Source organism: Camelus dromedarius, chromosome 2, assembly GCF_036321535.1.
Source record: "Camelus dromedarius isolate mCamDro1 chromosome 2, mCamDro1.pat, whole genome shotgun sequence".
Classification (NCBI taxonomy): Eukaryota; Metazoa; Chordata; class Mammalia; order Artiodactyla; family Camelidae; genus Camelus; species Camelus dromedarius.
In genome coordinates, this window is record NC_087437.1 from 51,608,476 (window position 1) to 51,622,163 (window position 13,688).

Sequence of the window (13,688 nt, forward strand, 5' to 3'; positions counted from 1 at the left end):
GGGGTCTCAGCTCAGGACAGAGACAGAGCGAAAAATAGATGTAAAAACAAAAATAAAAATTCTCCAACTCACTGAGAGTTGAACCAAAATACATGAAAAATACTTTGTGGTAAGAAAAACAGTTAACAGAATCAACACTTGGAATATGAATTCATTCCAGATTAATTTAATTTTGTGAAAATCTTATGAAGAATTAAAAATAATGTTTAGGATGCCTAAAAAAGGCAAATGAAGGCTTAACATTAACAAGAAATGAACAGAGGCAGATAGAAATGAAATGAGAACAAGGAGATATAAAAAGAATCAGAGATCTTGGAAACAAAAACTTTGACCATTAAAAAACATAAGAGACAAAGTAAACTGTAGACTAGATACAGAGAGACTTAGTGAATTAAAAGACATTACCTAGACGTTAACACTGATATGGTACATAAAGACAAAGATTAGAAAATAGAAAAGCAGTTATGAGACATGAAGGATAGCTTGTTTGAAAGACACTGTATGTCCAATGGGAGTTTTGGAAGAAGAAAATAAATGGCACCAGAGAAGTAATACATGAGGAAGTAGTAGCAGAGAAAATTTGGGGAGAAATTACAGAACATCAAATGTAAGGGGAAAAAGACAGATTTCTCACAAAGGAACTTCTGGCCTCAGCAAAAGCCAAGGCCAGAGATGTTGGAGTAGTAGCTCCAAAGTGCCAACTGGACTTTTATACCCAGCTAACTTATAGTTAAAAGAAAAGGGGCATATCTATAATACGAAGTGCAGACTCTCACTGAAAGAATTATTATAGGGCGTACTTCAAGAAGAAAAAGTGAACCATAAGGAAAGAGGGCAGTATAAAAAACAATGTCAACTACAAAAATTGATAAAGATATGTTGATACATCTAAATGAGCATTGACTATAAACAAAATTTTTAAAAATCGTATTTTTGTTAAAGATACACATACACATATTTTTAAAAGTCGCTTAATTTTCAGAAGTTCTAAGGATGGCCCCCAATGACTCTTGCCTCCTGGTCATGCCCTGGTGTTGTACCCTCCCACACTTAATAGGGCTGACCTGTGTGACCAAGAGGATATTGCAGAACATAATGGTGTGTGACATCTGAGGTTAAAAGATGAAAGACATTGCAGCTGCCACATCTTCCACATGGTTTTCTCTAGGCTCACTTGCTCTTGGGGAGGGAAAATACCCTGTGGTGAGGATACTCAAGCAGCCCCAAGGAAAGTTCTGTGTAGCAGGGAACTGAGGCCTCAGGCTAACAACCGATGCTAACTGCCAGGTATGTTTGTGGGCCACTTTGGAGAGGGGTCCTCCAGCCTCAGTCAAGCTTTCGGATGATTATGGCCCTGGCAGGGATATTGACAGCAAGCTAGTGAGAGATTCTGAGCCAGAACCACCCAACTAAACTGAATTTATGACTCACCAGATACTAAATGAGATAACAAATGTTCATTGTTATTTTAAGCTGATTAGCTTAGGGGGATTTGTTGTACAACAGTAGATAATTAATACAGGGTTACCATGTTTTATTGCATTTTGCTTTATTGTGCTTCACAGATACTGTGTTTTTTGCAAATTGAAGGTTTGTGGCAATCCTGCATTGAGCAAGTCTATTTGTGCCATTTTTCCAACAGCATTTGCTCACTTCATGTCTCTGTGTCACATTTTGGTGATGCTAGCAATAATTTAAGCTTTTTTTTTTTATTATTGTTATATTCATTATGGTGATCTGTGATTAGTGATCTTTGATGTTACTACTGAAAAAAAATAACTTGTTGAAAGCTCAGATGATGGTTAACATTTTTTAGCAATAAAGTATTTTTAAATTAAGGTATGTACATTTTTTTGGACATAATGCTATTGCACACTTAAAAGACTACAGTAGAGTGTAAGCATAACTTTTATGTGCACTGGGAAACCAAAAAATTCATGTAACTTGCTTTATTGCAATATTCACATTACTGTGGTGGTCTGGAACCAAGCCCATGATATCACCTATGTGTGCCTATATAACTTTTAATGAATAATTGCAACCCCTTGTCCACTCCTACCCCACCTCAGTTCCCAACCCCTAAAGGCAAACACTTTCAACTCCCTTTAGCTAGTATTTTGTTGTGTTTTTTTTTTTTTTTTTGCCTCTATGTTTCTATATACTTCATTTATATTTTTCTTATTTTTTCATTAGGTAACATGGATTGATCTCCTATTATGGAAGATGACATTATTTTTCTCCCTCCCCAGTTCTCCCCTCTTCCCTTTCAAAGTAATTACATCATACTTTCTAGTTATTCAATGCTCATATTAGTATTACTATATTAGTACTTTTCACAGCTAAAGTTTGTGTTGTGCTATGATTACCTTTCCGTTCTTGTATCACTTTTTGCTTTCCCTGGTGAAAATAATAGTCTGGGGGGCGTGGGGGTATAGCTTGGTGGTAGAGCATGTTCTTAGCATGTGTGAGGTCCTGGGTTTGATCCCCAGTACTGCCATTAAAAAAAATAGTCTATCTTTTTGTTTGATTAGATTTCTATTCCTATGAGTGGCTGGTCTCCTCTCAATATGTCTGAACATGCTAGGTAATCTATCAACGTCATCTTTTTCTTGGGGACATCTCCTTTTAGAACCATTGGTCCTCCTGTTTCTGTCCATGGTGGCTGTGCCTCCTGTACAGCTGTCTTGCTGGGACATCCCTTCTCTTTCCCTCTGAGGATGTATCCTGTGTCTTGTGTCTTCTTCTTTCTTGACTTAGTCCCTCATTTTGATGGAGTATAGTCTCCAGAGGCTTCCTGTGTACGGGTGAGCTTTCATCTCTGAAAATGTCTGTTCAACCATCATGTTTGAGTGATGGTCAGGCTGTACATGTGATTCTGGGCCAGAAATAATTTTCTCTTAGAATTTGAAGACACGGCTCCATTATCTTTTAGCTTCCATTGTTACTGCTTCGAAGTCCATTGATATTTTTATTCCAGATCCTGTGTAAGGACTTTCTTTTAAATTTTAGAAAAATTTTAGGCTTTTTCTTTTATCCCTGTTGTTCTGATATTTAATGATTACACATTTTGGTGGGATCTTTTAAAAATTAATTGTCTTTCTTTCTCTCTTTCTTTCTTGAGGTGCTAAAAAGAAATTAATTGTCCTGATAATGTGGAGACGCTCTTACTCTAAAAACTCGTGTCTTTTTCTCTCTGAAGTTTTTCTTGAATTATTTTTTGGGTACTTTTCTCTCTCCATTTTCTCTTTGTAGGTTTCCTATTATTTGGATGTTGGAACTTCTGGATCGATCATTTAAAGGTGCTCCTTTTTTCTCTTTCTTTCTTTTGACAACCAAAATTCATATATTTTACAGTTTTGGAGGTTTTACTTCTATTTTTAATCTGTCTCTCTCTCATTCTATTACCTTCAGATTCCTTGGCTTTATTTCTAAATCTCCTTCTAAAATTTTCATTTATTTTCTCATATTTTTATTATCCACACATCACTGCCTATCTCTCTGAGGATATTAATTACAGATTTTTAAAGCAGTTTTTTACCCTGTTCTCAAAGTGTTTTTTCCCCCTTCAAAATTCCTCTTTATTTACTTGTTTATTTTTGTTTCTTCACATGGGAAGCTCAAATGTTTGGTAATCCTTTCTTGTTAATGTTTAGGAGAAAGCATAAAAAGCTGACTGGAAGCTCTGTGGACGTGGGTGTGGCTGGCCCTGGGGGGTTTCACTGTAGGATTGTCTGGCTGAACCATTTTCTCATGGGCCCACAATGTCAGTATATGTAAGTCTTTTCTCTAGGACTGGCCAGCTTCCCCAGAGAGGAATCTTCTAATCTGCTGATTGTGAGGTGTGAGCCTGCCTGCCATGTTCCAGGAGCCCACAGGGATAATCCTTCTCATACAGATTTTAAATCAATCACCCCAATTAGTCCCACCCACATCCCTAGTCTCAGGGATACCTGGTGCCCTAATTTTCTATGACCTTTCAGGGTTGCACACACTGTGTCAGTTTGCTCATGCATTTCCTGTAGAGTTGGCTTTGGTGTCAGCTTATTCAGATATATTGAATCTGCCATTCCTTGTCCATCTGCTTTTCAGCTTCCAAATTTTGTTGATGTCCTTTTTTCTCCTTATTTCTGTGATTCTGTGTTTAAAAAAATCATTTTAGACAGTTCTAAAATAAAGACTTGGGAAGGAGTTAGGTTACTGGAAATCTGCAACTTTCTTTATTTTTCCCCTAAACAACAGGCAAAACTAAAACCCTAGACCTTCATAGTTCAATATGGTAGCTATTAGCCACATATGGCCATTGAGCACTTGAAGTGTGGCTAGTCAATAATGAGACGTATTACAGTGCAATGCACATTGGATTTCTGGGGCTTAGAATGCATAAAAGACCACAAAATATCTCATTAGTAATTTAAATTATTGATTACATATTGAAATGACAATATTTTAGATATATTGGATTAAATAAGATACATTATTAACTTAAGCCTCGCTCTTTTACTATTTAAAATGTGACTACTAGACACAGGGAAATATATACAAGATCTTATGGTAGCTCACAGAGAAAAAAATGTGACAATGACTATATATATGTTCATGTATAACTGAAAAATTGTGCTCTACACTGGAATTTGACACAACATTGTAAAATGATTATAACTCAATAAAAAATGTTAAAAAATAAAATGTGACTGCTAGAAACATAAAATTTCATACATGATTGTTTTTTATTTCTATAGGACAGCAGTGCTGTAATGACAAGAGATTGAGAATTTGTTTAATGATCAGGTAAAGTGTGACAATGTCCTTGGTCTATATGAAGGAAAAGAAGAAAATGGAACAACTTTAGATTTGTTAAGATAAATCATGATTAGATATAAAAGTTAAGAATTAAGGATGAGCTGAATAATTAAAATATAATATATAGCTTCTGAACCAACAAAGGGAAAATAAGAGACTATAAAAATTTTATCAATCCAACAGAAAACAGCAAAGATTTTTCAAAGAGAAAAAGAGGAATGGTTGTTAAACAGAAACAAAATGAAATGATGTCAATAAGTTAAAATGTTTAAGTAACCACTATTTATATAAACAGATTAAGTTGGCCAGTGAAATGCTGAGATGATCAGAATGGATAAAAGCAGAGGAACCAAACATAGGCTGCTTATAAGACACACATCTAGAGTCCGATGGGTGCGGAGATGCTTCTGGAAGTAACATCATGATGGCTGCCCGAGGAGAACCTCAAATTCAGTTCAAACTTGTATTGGTGGGAGATGGTGGTACTGGAAAATCTATATTCGTGAAACGTCATCTGACTGGTGAATTTGAGAAGTATGTAGCTACCTCGGGTGTTGAGGTCCATCCCCTTGTGTTCCATACCAACAGAGGGCCTATTAAATTCAACATATGGGACACAGCTGGTCAGAAGAAATTTGGTGGACTGAGAGACGGCTATTATATCCAAGCTCAGTGTGCCGTTATAATGTTTGATGTAACATCGAGAGTTACAAGAATGTGCCGAACTGGCATAGAGACCTGGTGTGAGTGTATGAAAACATCCCCATTGTGTTGTGTGGCAACAAAGTGGATATTAAGGACAGAAAAGTTAAGGCAAAATCAATTGTCTTTCACCACAAGAAGAATCTTCAGGACTATGACATTTCTGCCAAAAGTAACTACAACTTTGAAAAGCCCTTCTGGCTTGCTAGAAAACTGATCAGAACCCCGAACTTGGAGTTTGCTGCCGTGCCTGCTCTGGCCCCTCCTGAGGTGGTCATGGACCCAGACCTGGCTGCGCAGTGTGAGCATGCTGTAGACATTGTGCAGACAACTGCTCTCCTGGATGAAGACGATGACCTGTGAGAAAGTAAAGCTGGAGCCCAGCATCAGAAGTCTAGTTTTATAGGCAACTGTCTTGTGATGTCAGTGGTGCAGCATGTTTGCCGCTTTATTATATAGCTAAGCAGAATATGTGCTCAATCTTTGGGATGCTGAAGGACATGAATGGGCTTCGGAGCGAATGTGGCAGTTGAAAAAAAAAACCTTCATTTTTTGGGACCTACATATTTAGCTGTTTTGGAATGCAGTGGTTTCCTCCCTGAATTTCAAAGATAAGACTGCTACAGACACATCACAATATTCAGTGGTGAAATCTTGTTTGTTACTGTCATTCCCATTCCTTTTTGTTTAGAATCAGATTAAAGTTGTATTTCAAATATCTTAAAAAAAAAACCACATATCTAAAATAGAACCAAACATAGAGGTTGAAACTAAATGATGAACAAATATGTACTGTGTCATTATTATCCAAAAGAAAGCTGGTGTAGCCATGCTAATAACAGACAAAATCAAGGTGAAGAGCATTAGTAAGAGAGGAATAAAAGAACTTTACACAATAAAAAAAACCACTCTACTAAGCAGATACAACAGTCATGGACCTCTGTGCTCTTAACAGTACAGCAAAAACTGATAGAATTACAAAGAGAAATGAAAAAAATCCCATAAGGGGAGATTTTAACACATCTCTATCAGACACTGATTAAGTCTAGTAGGCAAAAATATAGTAAGTACATACATGATTTTCACCAGAAAATGATTAATCTTAGTCTAGTATTCTCAACAAATTCCAAATGTAAATACATATAAAGTACATATGACATGATAATGAAATATTAACCACATACCAGGTGAAAAAGGATTTCAGTCAACATCATGCAGATTGTGTTCTCTGACCACAAAACAAGTAAATTAGAAATTAATAATAAAAATAACATTAAATCTCCCACATGTTTAGAACTGCATGGAGTCACTCCTAAATATATGAGTTAAAAAAGATATCATTATGGAATTTACCAAGTATTTAGAACTGAATGATAATAAAAATAATCAGAATTTGTAGGATGAAGCCAAAACAATTCTAATTTTAAGGCATTTATTAAAAACAAGACAGATTTAAAATCAATTAAGCACTCAATATGGGAGCTAGAAAAAAGTATAATAGAGTAAGCCCAAGGAACACAGAGGAAAATAGCAAACACAATGGAAGGGAGCAAAATAGAACACAAAGACACACAACACGAAAGCAGTTCATTGAAAAAGAAAAGTAACAAAACAAACTTTTAGCAGGACTCTTCAAGGGGAAAAAAAGGAGAAAGTCACAAATAAGTAATATTAGAACTGAACTAGAAATTTGAAAAAATAATAAGAAAAATAGTACAACTTCATGTCATGAAATTGAAAACAGAGGAAATGGATATTTTTGTAAAAAGAAAAATAATCAGACTTGACCCAAGAAGTTATAGAAAGTTTGAATTAACCAATAATAATTGTACAATTAATCAAACATATCTCCCTTCAAAAGACAAGTTTTATGGAAAGGTTTTACTGAACTTTCAAAGAACTGCTTCAGAGAATTGAACAAGGGAAATTAATTTTGGGGGCTGGTATATATATATTTAATTGAAGTATAGTTGATTTACAATGTTGTGTTAGTATCTGGTATACAGCATAGTGGTTCAGTTATGCGTATGTATGTATATCTATTCTTTTTCACAGTAGGTTGTTACAAGGCATTGAGTATAGTTCCCTATGCTATATAGTATGACCTTGTTGTTTGCCGCTGGTATATTCTTGATATAAATCAAACAAGGTCAGTTCAAGAAAAGAAAATTATAAACCAATCTCATTGGTAGCCATCCTCCAAGATGGCCCCCAACGCCCCTCATCTCCTGATATTCACATCCTTGTGTAGATTCTCACACTGAATAATGGCTGGTCTGTGTATCCACTAGAGTGTTGCAGGAGTGACAGCATATGACTTGAGCCTAGGTCATAAAAGCCATTAGAGCTTCTCTGCCTTATCCTTTGTCCAGTTTGCTCCAGAGGAAGCCAGAGGTCATATCATGAAAACATTCAAGCCTCTCTGTAGAGAGGGCCACGTGACAAGGATCTGAGCCTTCTGCTGATAGCCAGCACAGCTTGCCAGTCATATTGAGTGGGTCATCTTAGACGTGGATTCTCCAGTCATAGTCAAGCCCTCAGATGGCTGTAGCACTGGCCAATGTTTTAACTGTAACTCATGAAAGACCCTAAGACAGAACCATCCAGCTAAGTTTCTCCCATGCTCCTAACCCACAGAAACTGAGATATAATAAATGTTTATTGTTGTTTTAATTGGTGACTTTGGGATAATGGTTATTAATGCAATAGGGAACTGATATTCTTGCTTGAGAACCTAGATGCAAAAGTTATAAATAAAATACTAGCAAAATGAATTAAGTAGGGTGTAATTAGAGTTTAGCCCAGAATGCAAGAATGTTTAACTTAGAAAAATTTATTAATGTAATTCATCATATCAAAAAATTAAAGGAGAATATGTGTTCATCTTAACAGATGCACAGAAAGCATCTGATGAAGTTTTAAATCCATTCATGATAAAACCTACCACACTGGGGTTAGAAGAAACCTTTTTGAGTATGACAAAGGTTATCTATCAATAATCAACAGCAAGCATACTCACATAGCACAATTTCAGAAGCATTTCTTTTAAACTTGGGAGTAAGATAAGGATGCCTACTATTATCACTTCTTTTCTACACTGGAGAACCTCACCCATGCAACAAAACAAAGGGAAAAAGAAGGGGTATAAAGCTGGAAAGAAAGAAATGCAAGTGTTCTCTTTTGCAGAATATAATTGTCTACATAGATAATTCAAAAGAATTTACAGGTAAACTATTAGAAGTATTAAATTAACTCAGCTGTATTGCTAGACACAAAGTCAACATAGAAAAATGACTAGTCTTCCCACTAATCAATCTTGACCAGTTAGAAAAGATACGAGGAAAAACAAAGATCTCATTCATAATAGCAAGATAAAGTGTGAGGTGCCCAGTGATTAATCTGACAGAAGAGAGGGGAATTTTTATAGAGAAAATGGCAAAGCATTGTGGGAAGAATACCAAAAAGACTGGAAAATAAATGAAGAGACATGTTCATGGATCAGAAGACTCAACGTCCTAAACATGCCAATTGCTCCCAAATAATCTACAGATCTAATTAAATTTCAATAAAAATTCCAATGAAGTTTTTTTGATGGAATTTGACAAAATAATCTTAAAATTCATACGGAAGAGCAAGAACCAGATAATTTTGGAAAAGAACATGAGGAGGTGGGATGGAAGGAAGACTTAACCTACAAGATAAGAGGACTGAGTGGTATTGGAAAGGAATAGTAATTAGAGAGTAGGGTGGTGGTGCAGAGCAGAGAGCCCAGGAAGAGACCCACGCACATATGGAAAAGATCCACAACAGCTGACGTTTCAAATCAGTAGGGGCAAGAAATTACCTTTAAAAATAAATGATGCTTAGAAAATTGGTTATCCACATGGAAGAATATCAAATTAGACTCCTGGTTCCATATTCCAAAATAAGTCACTAAAAAGCTAATCTTTAAAGCTTTTAGGAGAAATATGGAGAGATCTTTATGACCTTTGGGCAGGTAATGATTTCTTAAACAGGACACAAAAACAGAGCATAAAAGGAATGAATGACATCATACCTGTATTAAATGAACAACTTCTGTTCAAAAAAGACACTTTAAAGAAATTTGAAGGTAAGATTCAGTCTAGGGGAACATATTTGCCACTCAGAGAAGTGACCAAAGATTAGTCTCTACAATTTGTTAAAAAAAAAAAATCCTACAAAAGAAATGGGAAAGAGATAGAAAATACAATAGAAAAAGTATGAAAGGACAATTAAGAGGAAAGGAAATCTGAATGGGCAACTTCATTAAAATCAAGGAAATAAAAATTTAAACTACATGAGATACCATTTCACACCCATCAAATTGATAAAGTAATTAAAAAAGGATACTACCAAGTATTTACAAGGATGTAGACTAGATAAACAGAAACTCTCACAGGCAGCTAGTGGGACAGTAAATTGGTATAATCACTTTGAAGGGCAATTTGGCAATGTTGGATAAACTTCAGATGTGCATGGCTTTCAACCCTGAGGTTGACTTCTAAAGAAATACTCCCATGTGCACAAGGAGACAGCAGAGACATATAAGAATCCATTATAACATTGCTTATGTTTGGAAAAAACTGGAAATCATCTACATACCCACTAACAAGAGAATGAGTAAATAAATGGAATACTACAAGGCAGTGAAAATGTACATATATAAATCTCAAAATGTGGATAAATCTCAAAAACATAATGTCGAGAAAAAAATCACTGAGAAATGACATGTAGAGGGTGATACATTTTGCATGAAGTTTGAAAACATGGATATTATATATAGTTACATATATTATACAATATGAACACATGCGGAAAATAATACAAGAATCCCATAGAGCTGGGTGTTGGGTGCTTAGATATAAGATATTTTAGTGTCTTTACTTCTTTGTTTGAAATACTGTAGTAAAAACCTTCGTAATCCAGATCTACATAACTGTCAGTTCGAACAGAAGGACTCCTGAGCTCCCTGTGTGTCCACATTTCATGACACTAAGGTTTGTGGTAGCCTCTCCCGCTAAATCCTGAGCTCTCTCAGGGACACGGTGTTTTTCCTTTTTATATTCCTAGAGCCTAGCATAGTGTAGATGTTCAACCCATGCTTGTTAGTTGACTGACTGACAGAATGAACAGATAAATGGAGAAAGGGGGAAGGCAAAAGGAGGAAGGTCAGAAGGAGGACGGATGGAGAGATTGGGACAGACTTTCACAGCCTACCTCTTATGAGGAGTGTGGAGAGACACAGACGCTTGAGAAGAGCTCTGCTGGTGGAGGTATGATGGATGAGAGGGAGAAGCTGAGGTTTCCTGAGCCTCCCGCTGCCGGGGGAGGGAGTCACCACTGACAGTTTACCTGTTTAGGTAGGAAGCCTGAAGGACACATAGGTTTAAAAAGGCGACGAGGTTAATTACAGACAGGGACGAGAGACCTCCAGGTGTAAGTGTCCAGCATGTACTAGGACATGTGGGTCTACAGCTTAGGGGAGATGCCGGAGCTGGCAGCGCAGATTTGGTTGTCCTGGGAGAAGGAGGGTAAGTGGCAGGGCAGTGCATGAGCCTCCCCAGGGTGGGCGGGCAGCTGAAGACGGACCCCAGGGAGCATCAGTGTTTAAGGACTGAGTGGAGAGAAAGAACCCAGGCAAGGAAGCTGAGTCCAGAGGATGAGGAGAACAGGAGAGGGAAGGAAAAAGTTTCAGGAAAGAGTGTAGTTCAGTGATAAGGAAGATAAGAAAGAAATGTCTGGAAAAATAAAAATTGAATACTGTCCTTTGACTTTGGCAAAGGAAGGCCATTTGTGGTCTTCACTGGAGGAGTTTCATTGCAGAAGGGTGAGGGGAAGCAGATTGAGTTGTGTCATGAGCGATGGTGAAATGAATGAAATCAAGGTTTCGGCAGAAATGGGGAATGCACTAATACTAATGCTAACAACACTAACTAGTACTAGTAATACTAGCAAACACTTACCGAGCATCTACTATGTAGGCTCTTCTAAGTGCTTAACAGAATGGTAAGTCATTTAATCCTTGTAACAAACCTATGAGGTAGGTACTACAATTACCCTATTTTACAGGTAAGGGAAACTGAGGTATTGAGAGTCAAAACAATTATCATTGTTATCATTTATAGAGTTCTTTTTATTTATTAGGGGTATGACTATTGACAACACATCTGTAATGCATTCATCACTCGGTTTTACATATTAGGCACAGTAGGAACATAGTGAGAGGCAGTAAGGACACAGAAGGAGTCTGCTTCAGTCTGTGGTTTTGGAAGGACAGCAGGAAGGACATGCGGACACAGAGATGGGTTAGACATAGGGGAGGGCTGGAGAGAAGGCAACAGAATTTTGAGGCAGTTTCAGACAGTGGCTTTGATTTCTTTGGCAAAGTAGAGAAGAAACATTCATTGTGGAAAACACAGATAACAATAAAAGAATATGAGAATGCTTTAATTCCAGGCCTTTGCCATAACCACTTTTAACATTTTGTTGTGTTTCCTTCCAGAGTTTTCTCTAAGCATACATATACATAAATAGATAAATATATAACAGAGCAAGTCAGTCCTTCCTTCTGCTGGAGAGAATAAGAACAGAATCTGAATCTTGTAATTTTGGAGCTATGAGCAGACCAGTTCTCAGTGTATAGGAGAGAGCTGGGGGACCTCTCCCCTTTGTCCTGAGCAGTCCGCCTGCAGGTCTTTAATTGTGCAAGTCCTGCGAAGGCCCTCTTCTGGCGGGCGGAGGTTGAGGGCACTGTGGCCTTAAGAAGCCATGCTGTCTTGCACAACATATTGAAGATCATCTTTGTAGTGGGGCCACAGAGACGCATCTCTGCAGACTGTTTCCTTGGAGAAATGTGTCAGACCTAAGTATGAACTTAGCTCAATCTTAGAGGCAGAAAAATATACCTGTTATGAGCCAATTGCATGTAAATAAGAAAAATAAACAATATTTATATTGTGTTTATGTTTTTGTTTCAAAGTAGATTATCCTAGATTAAACAAGTGTTCATGCGTGTGTGTGTGTGTGTGTGTGTGTGTGTGTGTGTGTGTGTGTGTGTGTGTGTGTGTGTGGTCTTCATTGAGAAAGTGCCCCAAACACATTCTGGCCTCGCGGATGCCACCCCCAACAGAAATTGGGGGTGGGACGGAGTGAGGCTTTCTGGAATCACTGAAGGATGCATTCCACAGATGGGTGCCCAGTGAGTGGCCCAGTTGTCTGGGGAAATGGCATGGGGTTATAACAACTACCTTTGTATTTGGAAGGTGTAGAAGACAAGACAGTAGATCCTTGAGAGGCTGTAGGAGAGATGGAGGTGAGTGGCTCTGACTGTAGGAAGTTGAGGGGGCTGGACCCTGTACTGACCCCATGCCTTTGGGTCAGCCTGAAGATAAATATGAAACTTATTGGAAAGAGTGTGATCTTGGGACCCAAAGGCATCAATGGAGCCAAGAACTCAGACTGCACCTTTTAGGCCTGCCCTCCAGAAACACTTGTTCAAAGCAAGAACACTGCTTTTTATAACAACAGGATCCTGCTCTACACAGTCTTTACTTAATAATATATTGTAAATATCTCTCCATCTAAATATTCTATGCCAAGGTGTTCAGCAGTCACTCCACTGTGGATGGAATGTGGCTTATTAACTACCCTCCTGTGTTGGAAACGCCCACCAGACTGGACCTCATTGGAGACCAAATTAAGCCCATCTTGGGAGCTGGCCAGTGCCATATCCTCTCCCTTCTATAAGGACCAGCTAAGTCAGTTCCTCCATCTCTCACCTCTCAGCACCATCCCATGGTGGTTCTGGACCACCTGTTAAAGTCCTAGCATGCCTTGTTCCCAAGCTCACAAAAGTCATGGAGAAAAGGAGGTCCAAACACACCGAGAAAACACTGAGGCAAAGACATGGCTGGGATCCCAGCACAGACTCCCCATCCTGCTGTAGTTACAGCGTTGGCGGAGCTGAGCCCTTTCCTCACAGTGTTTGGCTTGGATGTTAGACTAGGTGAGTCAGCCCTCCTGGCACCCTCCTCTGAGTTGAAAGTCACATTGAGATGGGGCAGCTGCCAGGTGAATAGAATTATCGGTCCTTCTCACAACACAAGTCCTCCCAGCCCTCTCTCTGAAACTGGGTCCCAGTTTGTGTCCTGTGAGGGTGTGGCCTG

General features: G+C 38.0%; 1 pseudogene; it reads left to right on the plus strand.

Annotated features, from left to right (window-relative positions):
- The first annotated feature begins 5,224 nt into the window (after positions 1–5,224).
- LOC105085871 (GTP-binding nuclear protein Ran-like) lies at positions 5,225–5,865 on the plus strand (annotated as a pseudogene).
- The last annotated feature ends 7,823 nt before the right edge of the window (positions 5,866–13,688 follow it).